Source organism: Taudactylus pleione, unplaced genomic scaffold, assembly GCF_031769625.1.
Source record: "Taudactylus pleione unplaced genomic scaffold, aTauple2 ptg000935l, whole genome shotgun sequence".
Lineage (NCBI taxonomy): Eukaryota > Metazoa > Chordata > Amphibia > Anura > Myobatrachidae > Taudactylus > Taudactylus pleione.
Window position 1 is genome coordinate 4639936 of NW_028285336.1, and position 21674 is coordinate 4661609.

The following is a 21674-nucleotide window of genomic DNA, read 5'->3' on the forward strand; positions in this document are numbered from 1 at the left end:
CCTTCTTCTCTGTGTATGGCCACCCAAGTTCTTTCACCACCTCCCCCCACCATCACACAATTACTATTCATTTCCATTGAATTCATTGTATGGCTCACCACTAGACTACCATCATTCTCTTCTATTCAATGCTGCTGCATGCTGAGCCCACTATTGACATTGTACACATTGCCTGAATTAATTTGCACACTTCACATCACATACACAAGAGGGGCAGCCATCAATATGGATAGACTGTGTAGGCTAGTGGATAAGGTCTGTACCTTGCATCTTGAGGTCTGTGGTTCAAATCAAGGAAGGGGAGTTTTTTATTTCTTCTTCTTTTGAATCTTCATGAATATATTAAAAATAAATCACATTGTGGTGTGTGTGAATTCGTTTATGGCATGGCATGACTCGGTAGAGCGAACATCTTTTATACAACTTTTTACCTTCAAATGCATCTGAATCATACAGTGAATCAAACTGATAGCACAAGCAGCTTTTGCTGATTAAAATGATATGCAGTATGCTATAATCTGTGAGCCAGCTCGGGTGTATCAGCATGCAAAACTTTACTTTACACTAATAGCGACTATAACACTTTAACTTAGTGATTTTCTTGCAGATACACCGGTACTGGCTTATAGAACATAGGCATGCTGCATATAATTTTAATCAGCAGAAGCTGCTTGTGCTAATAAGATGCACTTTAGGGTAAAAAGATGCATTAAAATCGATTGCGCTACCAAGTAACAAAGCACTCCTGTGACCTTAGACTCAAAACATTTCTCTCGACATCACATCACTTGGCATTTTTGCTAAACAGTAAACATTGTATTGTACACATAACATGGGGCAAGTTTTTTATTGATTGAGATCATTTTAGGTTCAATACTTTTAAAATACACTACTTTGCACTTCCCATTTCCCTTCCTCTCTTTGTTTGGCCACCCAAGTTCTTTCACCACCTCCCCTCACCATCACACAATTACTATTAATTTCCATTGAATTCATTGTATGGCTCACCACTAGCCCACCATCATTCACTTCTATTCAATGCTGCAGCATGCTGAGCCCACTATTGACATTGTACACATTGCCTGCTTTAATTTGCACAGTTCACATCATATACACAACAGGGGCAGTACTCAACATGGATAGACTGTGTAGGCTAGTGGATAAGGTCTGTACCTTGCTTGTATCTTGAGGTCTGTGGTTCGAATCAAGGAAGGGGAGTTTTTTATTTCTTCTTCTTTTGAATCTTCATTAATATATTAAAAATAAATCAGAAGGTGGTGTGTGTGAATTCGTTTATGGCATGGCGTGTCTCGGTAGAGCAAGCATCTTTTATTCAACTTTTTACCTTCAAATGCATCTGAATCATACAGCCAATCAAACTGATAGCACAAGCAGCTTTTGCTGATTAAAATGATATGCAGTATGCTATAATCTGTGAGCCAGATCAGGTGTATCTGCAAGCAAAACGTTACTTTACACTAATAGCGACTATAACACTTTAACTTAGTGATTTTCTTGCAGATACACAGTTACTGGCTTATAGAACATAGGCATTCTGCATATCATTTTAATCAGCAGAAGCTGCTTGTGCTAATAAGATGCATTTTAGGGTAAAATGATGCATTAAAATCGTTCGGCGCTTCCAAGTAACAAAGCACTCCTGTGACCTTAGACTCAAAACATTTCTCTCGACATCACATCACTTGGCATTTCTGCTAAACAGTAAACATTGTATTGTACACATAACAGGGGGCAAGTTTTTTATAGATTGAGATAATTTTAGGTTCAATACTTTTAAAATACACTACTTTGCACTTCACATTTCCCTTCCTCTCTGTGTATGGCCACCCAAGTTCTTTCACCACCTCCTCCCACCATCACACAATTACTATTCATTTCCATTGAATTCATTGTATGGCTCACCACTAGCCCACCATCATTCTCTTCTATTCAATGCTGCTGCATGCTGAGCCCACTATTGACATTGTACATATTGCCTTCATTAATTTGCACACTTCACATCACATACACAACAGGGGCAGCAATCAATACGGATAGACTGTGTAGGCTAGTGGATAAGGTCTGTACCTTGCACCTTGAGGTCTGTGGTTCAAATCAAGGAAGGGGAGATTTTTATTTATTCTTCTTTTGAATCTTCATTAATATATTAAAAATAAATCACATTGTGGTGTGTGTGAATTCGTTTATGGCATGGCATGACTCGGTAGAGCGAACATCTTTTATACAACTTTTTACCTTCAAATGCATCTGAATCATACAGCGAATCAAACTGATAGCACAAGCAGCTTTTGCTGATTAAAATGATATGCAGTATGCTATAATCTGTGAGCCAGCTCGGGTGTATCAGCATGCAAAACGTTACTTTACACTAATAGCGACTATAACACTTTAACTTAGTGATTTTCTTGCAGATACACCGGTACTGGCTTATAGAACATAGGCATGCTGCATATAATTTTAATCAGCAGAAGCTGCTTGTGCTAATAAGATGCTATTTATGGTAAAATGATGCATTATAAACGTTCGGAGCTACCAAGTAACAAAGCACTCCTGTGACCTTAGACTCAAAACATTTCTCTCAACATCACATCACTTGGCATTTCTGCTAAACAGTAAACATTGTATTGTACACATAACATGGGGCAAGTTTTTTATTGATTGAGATCATTTTAGGTTCAATACTTTTAAAATACACTACTTTGCACTTCCCATTTCCCTTCCTCTCTTTGTTTGGCCACCCAAGTTCTTTCACCACCTCCCCTCACCATCACACAATTACTATTAATTTCCATTGAATTCATTGTATGGCTCACCACTAGCCCACCATCATTCGCTTCTATTCAATGCTGCAGCATGCTGAGCCCACTATTGACATTGTACACATTGCCTGCTTTAATTTGCACACTTCACATCATATACACAACAGGGGCAGTACTCAACATGGATAGACTGTGTAGGCTAGTGGATAAGGTCTGTATCTTGCTTGCATCTTGAGGTCTGTGGTTCGAATCAAGGAAGGGGAGTTTTTTATTTCTTCTTCTTTTTAATCTTCATTAATATATTAAAAATAAATCAGAAGGTGGTGTGTGTGAATTCGTTTATGGCATGGCATGTCTCGGTAAAGCAAGCATCTTTTATTCAACTTTTTACCTTCAAATGCATCTGAATCATACAGCCAATCAAACTGATAGCACAAGCAGCTATTGCTGATTAAAATGATATGCAGTATGCTATAATCTGTGAGCCAGCTCGGGTGTATCTGCAAGCAAAATGTTACTTTACACTAATAGCGACTATAACACTTTAACTTAGTGATTTTCTTGCAGATACACAGTTACTGGCTTATAGAACATAGGCATGCTGCATATCAATTTAATCAGCAGAAGCTGCTTGTGCTAATAAGATGCATTTTAGGGTAAAATGATGCATTAAAATCGTTCGGCGCTTCCAAGTAACAAAGCACTCCTGTGACCTTAGACTCAAAACATTTCTCTCGACATCACATCACTTGGCATTTCTGCTAAACAGTAAACATTGTATTGTACACATAACAGGGGGCAAGTTTTTTATAGATTGAGATCATTTTAGGTTCAATACTTTTAAAATACACTACTTTGCACTTCCCTTTTCCCTTCCTCTCTGTGTATGGCCACCCAAGTTCTTTCACCACCTCCCCCCACCATCACACAATTACTATTCATTTCCATTGAATTCATTGTATGGCTCACCACTAGCCCACCATCATTCTCTTCTATTCAGTGCTGCTGCATGCTGAGCCCACTATTGACATTGTACACATTGCCTGCATTAATTTGCACACTTCACATCACATACACAACAGGGGCAGCAATCAATATGGATAGACTGTGAAGGCTAGTGGATAAGGTCTTTACTTTGCACCTTGAGGTCTGTGGTTCGAATCAAAGAAGGGGAGTTTTTTATTTCTTCTTCTTTTGAATCTTCATTAATATATTAAAAATAAATCACATGGTGGTGTGTGTGAGTTCGTTTATGGCATGGCGTGACTCGGTAGAGCGAACATCTTTTATACAACTTTTTACCTTCAAATGCATCTGAATCATACAGCGAATCAAACTGATAGCACAAGCAGCTTTTGCTGATTAAAATGATATGCAGTATGCTATAATCTGTGAGCCAGCTCGGGTGTATCAGCATGCAAAACGTTACTTTACACTAATAGCGACTATAACACTTTAACTTAGTGATTTTCTTGCAGATACACAGGTACTGGCTTATAGAACATAGGCATGCTGCATATCATTTTAATCACCAGAAGCTGCTTGTGCTAATAAGATGCATTTTAGGGTAAAATGATGCATTAAAATCGTTCGGCGCTACCAAGTAACAAAGCACTCCTGTGACCTTAGACTCAAAACATTTCTCTCGACATCACATCACTTGGCATTTCTGCTAAACAGTAAACATTGTATTGTACACATAACAGGGGGCAAGTTTTTTATAGATTGAGATCATTTTAGGTTCAATACTTTTAAAATACACTACTTTGCACTTCCCTTTTCCCTTCTTCTCTGTGTATGGCCACCCAAGTTCTTTCACCACCTCCCCCCACCATCACACAATTACTATTCATTTCCATTGAATTCATTGTATGGCTCACCACTAGACTACCATCATTCTCTTCTATTCAATGCTGCTGCATGCTGAGCCCACTATTGACATTGTACACATTGCCTGAATTAATTTGCACACTTCACATCACATACACAACAGGGGCAGCCATCAATATGGATAGACTGTGTAGGCTAGTGGATAAGGTCTGTACCTTGCATCTTGAGGTCTGTGGTTCAAATCAAGGAAGGGGAGTTTTTTATTTCTTCTTCTTTTGAATCTTCATGAATATATTAAAAATAAATCACATTGTGGTGTGTGTGAATTCGTTTATGGCATGGCATGACTCGGTAGAGCGAACATCTTTTATACAACTTTTTACCTTCAAATGCATCTGAATCATACAGTGAATCAAACTGATAGCACAAGCAGCTTTTGCTGATTAAAATGATATGCAGTATGCTATAATCTGTGAGCCAGCTCGGGTGTATCAGCATGCAAAACTTTACTTTACACTAATAGCGACTATAACACTTTAACTTAGTGATTTTCTTGCAGATACACCGGTACTGGCTTATAGAACATAGGCATGCTGCATATAATTTTAATCAGCAGAAGCTGCTTGTGCTAATAAGATGCTATTTATGGTAAAATGATGCATTATAAACGTTCGGAGCTACCAAGTAACAAAGCACTCCTGTGACCTTAGACTCAAAACATTTCTCTCAACATCACATCACTTGGCATTTCTGCTAAACAGTAAACATTGTATTGTACACATAACATGGGGCAAGTTTTTTATTGATTGAGATCATTTTAGGTTCAATACTTTTAAAATACACTACTTTGCACTTCCCATTTCCCTTCCTCTCTTTGTTTGGCCACCCAAGTTCTTTCACCACCTCCCCTCACCATCACACAATTACTATTAATTTCCATTGAATTCATTGTATGGCTCACCACTAGCCCACCATCATTCGCTTCTATTCAATGCTGCAGCATGCTGAGCCCACTATTGACATTGTACACATTGCCTGCTTTAATTTGCACACTTCACATCATATACACAACAGGGGCAGTACTCAACATGGATAGACTGTGTAGGCTAGTGGATAAGGTCTGTATCTTGCTTGCATCTTGAGGTCTGTGGTTCGAATCAAGGAAGGGGAGTTTTTTATTTCTTCTTCTTTTTAATCTTCATTAATATATTAAAAATAAATCAGAAGGTGGTGTGTGTGAATTCGTTTATGGCATGGCATGTCTCGGTAAAGCAAGCATCTTTTATTCAACTTTTTACCTTCAAATGCATCTGAATCATACAGCCAATCAAACTGATAGCACAAGCAGCTATTGCTGATTAAAATGATATGCAGTATGCTATAATCTGTGAGCCAGCTCGGGTGTATCTGCAAGCAAAATGTTACTTTACACTAATAGCGACTATAACACTTTAACTTAGTGATTTTCTTGCAGATACACAGTTACTGGCTTATAGAACATAGGCATGCTGCATATCAATTTAATCAGCAGAAGCTGCTTGTGCTAATAAGATGCATTTTAGGGTAAAATGATGCATTAAAATCGTTCGGCGCTTCCAAGTAACAAAGCACTCCTGTGACCTTAGACTCAAAACATTTCTCTCGACATCACATCACTTGGCATTTCTGCTAAACAGTAAACATTGTATTGTACACATAACAGGGGGCAAGTTTTTTATAGATTGAGATCATTTTAGGTTCAATACTTTTAAAATACACTACTTTGCACTTCCCTTTTCCCTTCCTCTCTGTGTATGGCCACCCAAGTTCTTTCACCACCTCCCCCCACCATCACACAATTACTATTCATTTCCATTGAATTCATTGTATGGCTCACCACTAGCCCACCATCATTCTCTTCTATTCAGTGCTGCTGCATGCTGAGCCCACTATTGACATTGTACACATTGCCTGCATTAATTTGCACACTTCACATCACATACACAACAGGGGCAGCAATCAATATGGATAGACTGTGAAGGCTAGTGGATAAGGTCTTTACTTTGCACCTTGAGGTCTGTGGTTCGAATCAAAGAAGGGGAGTTTTTTATTTCTTCTTCTTTTGAATCTTCATTAATATATTAAAAATAAATCACATGGTGGTGTGTGTGAGTTCGTTTATGGCATGGCGTGACTCGGTAGAGCGAACATCTTTTATACAACTTTTTACCTTCAAATGCATCTGAATCATACAGCGAATCAAACTGATAGCACAAGCAGCTTTTGCTGATTAAAATGATATGCAGTATGCTATAATCTGTGAGCCAGCTCGGGTGTATCAGCATGCAAAACGTTACTTTACACTAATAGCGACTATAACACTTTAACTTAGTGATTTTCTTGCAGATACACAGGTACTGGCTTATAGAACATAGGCATGCTGCATATCATTTTAATCACCAGAAGCTGCTTGTGCTAATAAGATGCATTTTAGGGTAAAATGATGCATTAAAATCGTTCGGCGCTACCAAGTAACAAAGCACTCCTGTGACCTTAGACTCAAAACATTTCTCTCGACATCACATCACTTGGCATTTCTGCTAAACAGTAAACATTGTATTGTACACATAACAGGGGGCAAGTTTTTTATAGATTGAGATCATTTTAGGTTCAATACTTTTAAAATACACTACTTTGCACTTCCCTTTTCCCTTCTTCTCTGTGTATGGCCACCCAAGTTCTTTCACCACCTCCCCCCACCATCACACAATTACTATTCATTTCCATTGAATTCATTGTATGGCTCACCACTAGACTACCATCATTCTCTTCTATTCAATGCTGCTGCATGCTGAGCCCACTATTGACATTGTACACATTGCCTGAATTAATTTGCACACTTCACATCACATACACAACAGGGGCAGCCATCAATATGGATAGACTGTGTAGGCTAGTGGATAAGGTCTGTACCTTGCATCTTGAGGTCTGTGGTTCAAATCAAGGAAGGGGAGTTTTTTATTTCTTCTTCTTTTGAATCTTCATGAATATATTAAAAATAAATCACATTGTGGTGTGTGTGAATTCGTTTATGGCATGGCATGACTCGGTAGAGCGAACATCTTTTATACAACTTTTTACCTTCAAATGCATCTGAATCATACAGTGAATCAAACTGATAGCACAAGCAGCTTTTGCTGATTAAAATGATATGCAGTATGCTATAATCTGTGAGCCAGCTCGGGTGTATCAGCATGCAAAACTTTACTTTACACTAATAGCGACTATAACACTTTAACTTAGTGATTTTCTTGCAGATACACCGGTACTGGCTTATAGAACATAGGCATGCTGCATATAATTTTAATCAGCAGAAGCTGCTTGTGCTAATAAGATGCACTTTAGGGTAAAAAGATGCATTAAAATCGATTGCGCTACCAAGTAACAAAGCACTCCTGTGACCTTAGACTCAAAACATTTCTCTCGACATCACATCACTTGGCATTTTTGCTAAACAGTAAACATTGTATTGTACACATAACATGGGGCAAGTTTTTTATTGATTGAGATCATTTTAGGTTCAATACTTTTAAAATACACTACTTTGCACTTCCCATTTCCCTTCCTCTCTTTGTTTGGCCACCCAAGTTCTTTCACCACCTCCCCTCACCATCCCACAATTACTATTAATTTCCATTGAATTCATTGTATGGCTCACCACTAGCCCACCATCATTCGCTTCTATTCAATGCTGCAGCATGCTGAGCCCACTATTGACATTGTACACATTGCCTGCTTTAATTTGCACAGTTCACATCATATACACAACAGGGGCAGTACTCAACATGGATAGACTGTGTAGGCTAGTGGATAAGGTCTGTACCTTGCTTGTATCTTGAGGTCTGTGGTTCGAATCAAGGAAGGGGAGTTTTTTATTTCTTCTTCTTTTGAATCTTCATTAATATATTAAAAATAAATCAGAAGGTGGTGTGTGTGAATTCGTTTATAGCATGGCGTGTCTCGGTAGAGCAAGCATCTTTTATTCAACTTTTTACCTTCAAATGCATCTGAATCATACAGCCAATCAAACTGATAGCACAAGCAGCTTTTGCTGATTAAAATGATATGCAGTATGCTATAATCTGTGAGCCAGATCGGGTGTATCTGCAAGCAAAACGTTACTTTACACTAATAGCGACTATAACACTTTAACTTAGTGATTTTCTTGCAGATACACAGTTACTGGCTTATAGAACATAGGCATTCTGCATATCATTTTAATCAGCAGAAGCTGCTTGTGCTAATAAGATGCATTTTAGGGTAAAATGATGCATTAAAATCGTTCGGCGCTTCCAAGTAACAAAGCACTCCTGTGACCTTAGACTCAAAACATTTCTCTCGACATCACATCACTTGGCATTTCTGCTAAACAGTAAACATTGTATTGTACACATAACAGGGGGCAAGTTTTTTATAGATTGAGATAATTTTAGGTTCAATACTTTTAAAATACACTACTTTGCACTTCACATTTCCCTTCCTCTCTGTGTATGGCCACCCAAGTTCTTTCACCACCTCCTCCCACCATCACACAATTACTATTCATTTCCATTGAATTCATTGTATGGCTCACCACTAGCCCACCATCATTCTCTTCTATTCAATGCTGCTGCATGCTGAGCCCACTATTGACATTGTACACATTGCCTTCATTAATTTGCACACTTCACATCACATACACAACAGGGGCAGCAATCAATACGGATAGACTGTGTAGGCTAGTGGATAAGGTCTGTACCTTGCACCTTGAGGTCTGTGGTTCAAATCAAGGAAGGGGAGATTTTTATTTATTCTTCTTTTGAATCTTCATTAATATATTAAAAATAAATCACATTGTGGTGTGTGTGAATTCGTTTATGGCATGGCATGACTCGGTAGAGCGAACATCTTTTATACAACTTTTTACCTTCAAATGCATCTGAATCATACAGCGAATCAAACTGATAGCACAAGCAGCTTTTGCTGATTAAAATGATATGCAGTATGCTATAATCTGTGAGCCAGCTCGGGTGTATCAGCATGCAAAACGTTACTTTACACTAATAGCGACTATAACACTTTAACTTAGTGATTTTCTTGCAGATACACCGGTACTGGCTTATAGAACATAGGCATGCTGCATATAATTTTAATCAGCAGAAGCTGCTTGTGCTAATAAGATGCTATTTATGGTAAAATGATGCATTATAAACGTTCGGCGCTACCAAGTAACAAAGCACTCCTGTGACCTTAGACTCAAAACATTTCTCTCAACATCACATCACTTGGCATTTCTGCTAAACAGTAAACATTGTATTGTACACATAACATGGGGCAAGTTTTTTATTGATTGAGATCATTTTAGGTTCAATACTTTTAAAATACACTACTTTGCACTTCCCATTTCCCTTCCTCTCTTTGTTTGGCCACCCAAGTTCTTTCACCACCTCCCCTCACCATCACACAATTACTATTAATTTCCATTGAATTCATTGTATGGCTCACCACTAGCCCACCATCATTCGCTTCTATTCAATGCTGCAGCATGCTGAGCCCACTATTGACATTGTACACATTGCCTGCTTTAATTTGCACACTTCACATCATATACACAACAGGGGCAGTACTCAACATGGATAGACTGTGTAGGCTAGTGGATAAGGTCTGTATCTTGCTTGCATCTTGAGGTCTGTGGTTCGAATCAAGGAAGGGGAGTTTTTTATTTCTTCTTCTTTTTAATCTTCATTAATATATTAAAAATAAATCAGAAGGTGGTGTGTGTGAATTCGTTTATAGCATGGCGTGTCTCGGTAGAGCGAACATCTTTTATACAACTTTTTACCTTCAAATGCATCTGAATCATACAGTGAATCAAACTGATAGCACAAGCAGCTTTTGCTGATTAAAATGATATGCAGTATGCTATAATCTGTGAGCCAGCTCGGGTGTATCAGCATGCAAAACTTTACTTTACACTAATAGCGACTATAACACTTTAACTTAGTGATTTTCTTGCAGATACACCGGTACTGGCTTATAGAACATAGGCATGCTGCATATAATTTTAATCAGCAGAAGCTGCTTGTGCTAATAAGATGCACTTTAGGGTAAAAAGATGCATTAAAATCGATTGCGCTACCAAGTAACAAAGCACTCCTGTGACCTTAGACTCAAAACATTTCTCTCGACATCACATCACTTGGCATTTTTGCTAAACAGTAAACATTGTATTGTACACATAACATGGGGCAAGTTTTTTATTGATTGAGATCATTTTAGGTTCAATACTTTTAAAATACACTACTTTGCACTTCCCATTTCCCTTCCTCTCTTTGTTTGGCCACCCAAGTTCTTTCACCACCTCCCCTCACCATCCCACAATTACTATTAATTTCCATTGAATTCATTGTATGGCTCACCACTAGCCCACCATCATTCGCTTCTATTCAATGCTGCAGCATGCTGAGCCCACTATTGACATTGTACACATTGCCTGCTTTAATTTGCACAGTTCACATCATATACACAACAGGGGCAGTACTCAACATGGATAGACTGTGTAGGCTAGTGGATAAGGTCTGTACCTTGCTTGTATCTTGAGGTCTGTGGTTCGAATCAAGGAAGGGGAGTTTTTTATTTCTTCTTCTTTTGAATCTTCATTAATATATTAAAAATAAATCAGAAGGTGGTGTGTGTGAATTCGTTTATAGCATGGCGTGTCTCGGTAGAGCAAGCATCTTTTATTCAACTTTTTACCTTCAAATGCATCTGAATCATACAGCCAATCAAACTGATAGCACAAGCAGCTTTTGCTGATTAAAATGATATGCAGTATGCTATAATCTGTGAGCCAGATCGGGTGTATCTGCAAGCAAAACGTTACTTTACACTAATAGCGACTATAACACTTTAACTTAGTGATTTTCTTGCAGATACACAGTTACTGGCTTATAGAACATAGGCATTCTGCATATCATTTTAATCAGCAGAAGCTGCTTGTGCTAATAAGATGCATTTTAGGGTAAAATGATGCATTAAAATCGTTCGGCGCTTCCAAGTAACAAAGCACTCCTGTGACCTTAGACTCAAAACATTTCTCTCGACATCACATCACTTGGCATTTCTGCTAAACAGTAAACATTGTATTGTACACATAACAGGGGGCAAGTTTTTTATAGATTGAGATAATTTTAGGTTCAATACTTTTAAAATACACTACTTTGCACTTCACATTTCCCTTCCTCTCTGTGTATGGCCACCCAAGTTCTTTCACCACCTCCTCCCACCATCACACAATTACTATTCATTTCCATTGAATTCATTGTATGGCTCACCACTAGCCCACCATCATTCTCTTCTATTCAATGCTGCTGCATGCTGAGCCCACTATTGACATTGTACACATTGCCTTCATTAATTTGCACACTTCACATCACATACACAACAGGGGCAGCAATCAATACGGATAGACTGTGTAGGCTAGTGGATAAGGTCTGTACCTTGCACCTTGAGGTCTGTGGTTCAAATCAAGGAAGGGGAGATTTTTATTTATTCTTCTTTTGAATCTTCATTAATATATTAAAAATAAATCACATTGTGGTGTGTGTGAATTCGTTTATGGCATGGCATGACTCGGTAGAGCGAACATCTTTTATACAACTTTTTACCTTCAAATGCATCTGAATCATACAGCGAATCAAACTGATAGCACAAGCAGCTTTTGCTGATTAAAATGATATGCAGTATGCTATAATCTGTGAGCCAGCTCGGGTGTATCAGCATGCAAAACGTTACTTTACACTAATAGCGACTATAACACTTTAACTTAGTGATTTTCTTGCAGATACACCGGTACTGGCTTATAGAACATAGGCATGCTGCATATAATTTTAATCAGCAGAAGCTGCTTGTGCTAATAAGATGCTATTTATGGTAAAATGATGCATTATAAACGTTCGGCGCTACCAAGTAACAAAGCACTCCTGTGACCTTAGACTCAAAACATTTCTCTCAACATCACATCACTTGGCATTTCTGCTAAACAGTAAACATTGTATTGTACACATAACATGGGGCAAGTTTTTTATTGATTGAGATCATTTTAGGTTCAATACTTTTAAAATACACTACTTTGCACTTCCCATTTCCCTTCCTCTCTTTGTTTGGCCACCCAAGTTCTTTCACCACCTCCCCTCACCATCACACAATTACTATTAATTTCCATTGAATTCATTGTATGGCTCACCACTAGCCCACCATCATTCGCTTCTATTCAATGCTGCAGCATGCTGAGCCCACTATTGACATTGTACACATTGCCTGCTTTAATTTGCACACTTCACATCATATACACAACAGGGGCAGTACTCAACATGGATAGACTGTGTAGGCTAGTGGATAAGGTCTGTATCTTGCTTGCATCTTGAGGTCTGTGGTTCGAATCAAGGAAGGGGAGTTTTTTATTTCTTCTTCTTTTTAATCTTCATTAATATATTAAAAATAAATCAGAAGGTGGTGTGTGTGAATTCGTTTATGGCATGGCATGTCTCGGTAAAGCAAGCATCTTTTATTCAACTTTTTACCTTCAAATGCATCTGAATCATACAGCCAATCAAACTGATAGCACAAGCAGCTATTGCTGATTAAAATGATATGCAGTATGCTATAATCTGTGAGCCAGCTCGGGTGTATCTGCAAGCAAAATGTTACTTTACACTAATAGCGACTATAACACTTTAACTTAGTGATTTTCTTGCAGATACACAGTTACTGGCTTATAGAACATAGGCATGCTGCATATCAATTTAATCAGCAGAAGCTGCTTGTGCTAATAAGATGCATTTTAGGGTAAAATGATGCATTAAAATCGTTCGGCGCTTCCAAGTAACAAAGCACTCCTGTGACCTTAGACTCAAAACATTTCTCTCGACATCACATCACTTGGCATTTCTGCTAAACAGTAAACATTGTATTGTACACATAACAGGGGGCAAGTTTTTTATAGATTGAGATCATTTTAGGTTCAATACTTTTAAAATACACTACTTTGCACTTCCCTTTTCCCTTCCTCTCTGTGTATGGCCACCCAAGTTCTTTCACCACCTCCCCCCACCATCACACAATTACTATTCATTTCCATTGAATTCATTGTATGGCTCACCACTAGCCCACCATCATTCTCTTCTATTCAGTGCTGCTGCATGCTGAGCCCACTATTGACATTGTACACATTGCCTGCATTAATTTGCACACTTCACATCACATACACAACAGGGGCAGCAATCAATATGGATAGACTGTGAAGGCTAGTGGATAAGGTCTTTACTTTGCACCTTGAGGTCTGTGGTTCGAATCAAAGAAGGGGAGTTTTTTATTTCTTCTTCTTTTGAATCTTCATTAATATATTAAAAATAAATCACATGGTGGTGTGTGTGAGTTCGTTTATGGCATGGCGTGACTCGGTAGAGCGAACATCTTTTATACAACTTTTTACCTTCAAATGCATCTGAATCATACAGCGAATCAAACTGATAGCACAAGCAGCTTTTGCTGATTAAAATGATATGCATTATGCTATAATCGGTGAGCCAGCACGGGTGTATCTGCATGCAAAATGTTACTTTACACTAATAGCGACTATAACACTTTAACTTAGTGATTTTCTTGCTGATACACCGGTACTGGCTCATAGAACATAGGCATGCTGCATATCATTTTAATCATCAGAAGCTGCTTGTGCTAATAAGATGCATTTTATGGTAAAATGATGCATTATAAACGTTCGGCGCTACCAAGTAACAAAGCACTCCTGTGACCTTAGACTCAAAACATTTCTCTCAACATCACATCACTTGGCATTTCTGCTAAACAGTAAACATTGTATTGTACACATAACATGGGGCAAGTTTTTTATTGATTGAGATCATTTTAGGTTCAATACTTTTAAAATACACTACTTTGCACTTCACTTTTCCCTTCTTCTCTGTGTATGGCCACCCAAGTTCTTTCACCACCTCCCCTCACCATCACACAATTACTATTAATTTCCATTGAATTCATTGTATGGCTCATCACTAGCCCACCATCATTCTCTTCTATTCAATGCTGCTGCTTGCTGAGCCCACTATTGACATTGTACACATTGCCTGCATTAATTTGCACACTTCACATCACATACACAACAGGGGCAGCAATCAATATGGATAGACTGTGTAGGCTAGTGGATAAGGTCTGTACCTTGCACCTTGAGGTCTGTGGTTCAAATCAAGGAAGGGGAGATTTTTATTTCTTCTTCTTTTGAATCTTCATTAATATATTAAAAATAAATCACATTGTGGTGTGTGTGAATTCGTTTATGGCATGGCATGACTCGGTAGAGCAAACATCTTTTATACAACTTTTTACCTTCAAATGCATCTGAATCATACAGCGAATCAAACTGATAGCACAAGCAGCTTTTGCTGATTAAAATGATATGCAGTATGCTATAATCTGTGAGCCAGCTCGGGTGTATCAGCATGCAAAACATTACTTTACACTAATAGCGACTATAACACTTTAACTTAGTGATTTTCTTGCAGATACACCGGTACTGGCTTATAGAACATAGGCATGCTGCATATAATTTTAATCAGCAGAAGCTGCTTGTGCTAATAAGATGCTATTTATGGTAAAATGATGCATTATAAACGTTCGGCGCTACCAAGTAACAAAGCACTCCTGTGACCTTAGACTCAAAACATTTCTCTCAACATCACATCACTTGGCATTTCTGCTAAACAGTAAACATTGTATTGTACACATAACATGGGGCAAGTTTTTTATTGATTGAGATCATTTTAGGTTCAATACTTTTAAAATACACTACTTTGCACTTCCCATTTCCCTTCCTCTCTTTGTTTGGCCACCCAAGTTCTTTCACCACCTCCCCTCACCATCACACAATTACTATTAATTTCCATTGAATTCATTGTATGGCTCACCACTAGCCCACCATCATTCGCTTCTATTCAATGCTGCAGCATGCTTAGCCCACTATTGACATTGTACACATTGCCTGCTTTAATTTGCAAACTTCACATCATATACACAAGAGGGGCAGTACTCAACATGGATAGACTGTGTAGGCTAGTGGATAAGGTCTGTACCTTGCTTGCATTTTGAGGTCTGTGGTTCGAATCTAGGAAGGGGAGTTTTTTATTTCTTCTTCTTTTGAATCTTCATTAATATATTAAAAATTAATCAGAAGGTGGTGTGTGTGAATTCGTTTATGGCATGGCGTGTCTCGGTAGAGCAAGCATCTTTTATTCAACTTTTTACCTTCAAATGCATCTGAATCATACAGTGAATCAAACTGATAGCACAAGCAGCTTTTGCTGATTAAAATGATATGCAGTATGCTATAATCTGTGAGCCAGCTCGGGTGTATCTGCAAGCAAAACGTTACTTTACACTAATAGCGACTATAACACTTTAACTTAGTGATTTTCTTGCAGATACACAGTTACTGGCTTATAGAACATAGGCATGCTGCATATCATTTTAATCAGCAGAAGCTGCTTGTGCTAATAAGAGGCATTTTAGGGTAAAATGATGCATTAAAATCGTTCGGCGCTTCCAAGTAACAAAGCACTCCTGTGACCTTAGACTCAAAACATTTCTCTCGACATCACATCACTTGGCATTTCTGCTAAACAGTAAACATTGTATTGTACACATAACAGGGGGCAAGTTTTTTATAGATTGAGATCATTTTAGGTTCAATACTTTTAAAATACACTACTTTGCACTTCCCTTTTCCCTTCCTCTCTGTGTATGGCCACCCAAGTTCTTTCACCACCTCCCCCCACCATCACACAATTACTATTCATTTCCATTGAATTCATTGTATGGCTCACCACTAGCCCACCATCATTCTCTTCTATTCAATGCTGCTGCATGCTGAGCCCACTATTGACATTGTACACATTGCCTGCATTAATTTGCACACTTCACATCACATACACAACAGGGGCAGCAATCAATATGGATAGACTGTGTAGGCTAGTGGATAAGGTCTGTACCTTGCACCTTGAGGTCTGTGGTTCAAATCAAGGAATGGGAGTTTTTTATTTCTTCTTCTTTTGAATCTTCATTAATATATTAAAAATAAATCACATTGTGGTGTGTGTGAATTTGTTTATGGCATGGCATGACTCGGTAGAGCGAACATCTTTTATACAACTTTTTACCTTCAAATGCATCTGAATCATACAGCGAATCAAACTGATAGCACAAGCAGCTTTTGCTGATTAAAATGATATGCAGTATGCTATAATCTGTGAGCCAGCTCGGGTGTATCTGCATGCAAAACGTTACTTTACACTAATAGCGACTATAACACTTTAACTTAGTGATTTTCTTGCAGATACACCGGTACTGGCTTATAGAACATAGGCATGCTGCATATAATTTTAATCAGCAGAAGCTGCTTGTGCTAATAAGATGCACTTTAGGGTAAAAAGATGCATTAAAATCGTTCGGCGCTACCAAGTAACAAAGCACTCCTGTGACCTAAGACTCAAAACATTTCTCTCGACATCACATCACTTGGAATTTCTGCTAAACAGTAAACATTGTATTGTACACATAACAGGGGGCAAGTTTTTTATAGATTGAGATCATTTTAGGTTCAATACTTTTAAAATACACTACTTTGCACTTCCCTTTTCCCTTCCTCTCTGTGTATGGCCACCCAAGTTCTTTCACCACCTCCCCCCACCATCACACAATTACTATTCATTTCCATTGAATTCATTGTATGGCTCACCACTATCCAACCATCATTCTCTTTTATTCAATGCTGCTGCATGCTGAGCCCACTATTGACATTGTACACATTGCCTGCATTAATTTGCACACTTCACATCACATACACAACAGGGGCAGCAATCAATATGGATAGACTGTGTAGGCTAGTGGATAAGGTCTGTACCTTGCACCTTGAGGTCTGTGGTTCAAATCAAGGAAGGGGAGTTTTTTATTTCTTCTTCTTTTGAATCTTCATTAATATATTAAAAATAAATCACATTGTGGTGTGTGTGAATTCGTTTATGGCATGGCATGACTCGGTAGAGCGAACATCTTTTATACAACTTTTTACCTTCAAATGCATCTGAATCATACAGCGAATCAAACTGATAGCACAAGCAGCTTTTGCTGATTAAAATGATATGCAGTATGCTATAATCTGTGAGCCAGCTCGGGTGTATCAGCATGCAAAACGTTACTTTACACTAATAGCGACTATAACACTTTAACTTAGTGATTTTCTTGCAGATACACCGGTACTGGCTTATAGAACATAGGCATGCTGCATATCATTTTAATCACCAGAAGCTGCTTGTGCTAATAAGATGCCTTTTAGGGTAAAATGATGCATTAAAATCGTTCGGCGCAACCAAGTAACAAAGCACTCCTGTGACTTTAGACTCAAAACATTTCTCTCGACATCACATCACTTGGCATTGCTGCTAAACAGTAAACATTGTATTGTACACATAACAGGGGGCAAGTTTTTTATAGATTGAGATAATTTTAGTTTCAATACTTTTAAAATACACTACTTTGCACTTCCCTTTTCCCTTCCTCTTTGTGTATGGCCACCCAAGTTCTTTCACCACCTCCCCCCACCATCACACAATTACTATTCATTTCCATTGAATTCATTGTATGGCTCACCACTAGCCCACCATCATTCGCTTCTATTCAATGCTGCAGCATGCTGAGCCCACTATTGACATTGTACACATTGCCTGCTTTAATTTGCACACTTCACATCATATACACAACAGGGGCAGTACTCAACATGGATAGACTGTGTAGGCTAGTGGATAAGGTCTGTACTTTGCTTGCATCTTGAGGTCTGTGGTTCGAATCAAGGAAGGGGAGTTTTTTATTTCTTCTTCTTTTGAATCTTCATTAATATATTAAAAATAAATCAGAAGGTGGTGTGTGTGAATTCGTTTATGGCATGGCGTGTCTCGGTAGAGCAAGCATCTTTTATTCAACTTTTTACCTTCAAATGCATCTGAATCATACAGCCAAATAAACTGATAGCACAAGCAGCTTTTGCTGATTAAAATGATATGCAGTATGCTATAATCTGTGAGCCAGATCGGGTGTATCTGCAAGCAAAACGTTACTTTACACTAATAGCGACTATAACACTTTAACTTAGTGATTTTCTTGCAGATACACAGTTACTGGCTTATAGAACATAGGCATTCTGCATATCATTTTAATCAGCAGAAGCTGCTTGTGCTAATAAGATGCATTTTAGGGTAAAATGATGCATTAAAATCGTTCGGCGCTTCCAAGTAACAAAGCACTCCTGTGACCTTAGACTCAAAACATTTCTCTCGACATCACATCACTTGGCATTTCTGCTAAACAGTAAACATTGTATTGTACACATAACAGGGGGCAAGTTTTTTATAGATTGAGATAATTTTAGGTTCAATACTTTTAAAATACACTACTTTGCACTTCACATTTCCCTTCCTCTCTGTGTATGGCCACCCAAGTTCTTTCACCACCTCCTCCCACCATCACACAATTACTATTCATTTCCATTGAATTCATTGTATGGCTCACCACTAGCCCACCATCATTCTCTTCTATTCAATGCTGCTGCATGCTGAGCCCACTATTGACATTGTACACATTGCCTTCATTAATTTGCACACTTCACATCACATACACAACAGGGGCAGCAATCAATACGGATAGACTGTGTAGGCTAGTGGATAAGGTCTGTACCTTGCACCTTGAGTTCTGTGGTTCAAATCAAGGAAGGGGAGATTTTTATTTATTCTTCTTTTGAATCTTCATTAATATATTAAAAATAAATCACATTGTGGTGTGTGTGAATTCGTTTATGGCATGGCATGACTCGGTAGAGCGAACATCTTTTATACAACTTTTTACCTTCAAATGCATCTGAATCATACAGCGAATCAAACTGATAGCACAAGCAGCTTTTGCTGATTAAAATGATATGCAGTATGCTATAATCTGTGAGCCAGCTCGGGTGTATCAGCATGCAAAACGTTACTTTACACTAATAGCGACTATAACACTTTAACTTAGTGATTTTCTTGCAGATACACCGGTACTGGCTTATAGAACATAGGCATGCTGCATATAATTTTAATCAGCAGAAGCTGCTTGTGCTAATAAGATGCTATTTATGGTAAAATGATGCATTATAAACGTTCGGCGCTACCAAGTAACAAAGCACTCCTGTGACCTTAGACTCAAAACATTTCTCTCAACATCACATCACTTGGCATTTCTGCTAAACAGTAAACATTGTATTGTACACATAACATGGGGCAAGTTTTTTATTGATTGAGATCATTTTAGGTTCAATACTTTTAAAATACACTACTTTGCACTTCCCATTTCCCTTCCTCTCTTTGTTTGGCCACCCAAGTTCTTTCACCACCTCCCCTCACCATCACACAATTACTATTAATTTCCATTGAATTCATTGTATGGCTCACCACTAGCCCACCATCATTCGCTTCTATTCAATGCTGCAGCATGCTGAGCCCACTATTGACATTGTACACATTGCCTGCTTTAATTTGCACACTTCACATCATATACACAACAGGGGCAGTACTCAACATGGATAGACTGTGTAGGCTAGTGGATAAGGTCTGTATCTTGCTTGCATCTTGAGGTCTGTGGTTCGAATCAAGGAAGGGGAGTTTTTTATTTCTTCTTCTTTTTAATCTTCATTAATATATTAAAAATAAATCAGAAGGTGGTGTGTGTGAATTCGTTTATAGCATGGCGTGTCTCGGTAGAGCGAACATCTTTTATACAACTTTTTACCTTCAAATGCATCTGAATCATACAGTGAATCAAACTGATAGCACAAGCAGCTTTTGCTGATTAAAATGATATGCAGTATGCTATAATCTGTGAGCCAGCTCGGGTGTATCAGCATGCAAAACTTTACTTTACACTAATAGCGACTATAACACTTTAACTTAGTGATTTTCTTGCAGATACACCGGTACTGGCTTATAGAACATAGGCATGCTGCATATAATTTTAATCAGCAGAAGCTGCTTGTGCTAATAAGATGCACTTTAGGGTAAAAAGATGCATTAAAATCGATTGCGCTACCAAGTAACAAAGCACTCCTGTGACCTTAGACTCAAAACATTTCTCTCGACATCACATCACTTGGCATTTTTGCTAAACAGTAAACATTGTATTGTACACATAACATGGGGCAAGTTTTTTATTGATTGAGATCATTTTAGGTTCAATACTTTTAAAATACACTACTTTGCACTTCCCATTTCCCTTCCTCTCTTTGTTTGGCCACCCAAGTTCTTTCACCACCTCCCCTCACCATCCCACAATTACTATTAATTTCCATTGAATTCATTGTATGGCTCACCACTAGCCCACCATCATTCGCTTCTATTCAATGCTGCAGCATGCTGAGCCCACTATTGACATTGTACACATTGCCTGCTTTAATTTGCACAGTTCACATCATATACACAACAGGGGCAGTACTCAACATGGATAGACTGTGTAGGCTAGTGGATAAGGTCTGTACCTTGCTTGTATCTTGAGGTCTGTGGTTCGAATCAAGGAAGGGGAGTTTTTTATTTCTTCTTCTTTTGAATCTTCATTAATATATTAAAAATAAATCAGAAGGTGGTGTGTGTGAATTCGTTTATAGCATGGCGTGTCTCGGTAGAGCAAGCATCTTTTATTCAACTTTTTACCTTCAAATGCATCTGAATCATACAGCCAATCAAACTGATAGCACAAGCAGCTTTTGCTGATTAAAATGATATGCAGTATGCTATAATCTGTGAGCCAGATCGGGTGTATCTGCAAGCAAAACGTTACTTTACACTAATAGCGACTATAACACTTTAACTTAGTGATTTTCTTGCAGATACACAGTTACTGGCTTATAGAACATAGGCATTCTGCATATCATTTTAATCAGCAGAAGCTGCTTGTGCTAAT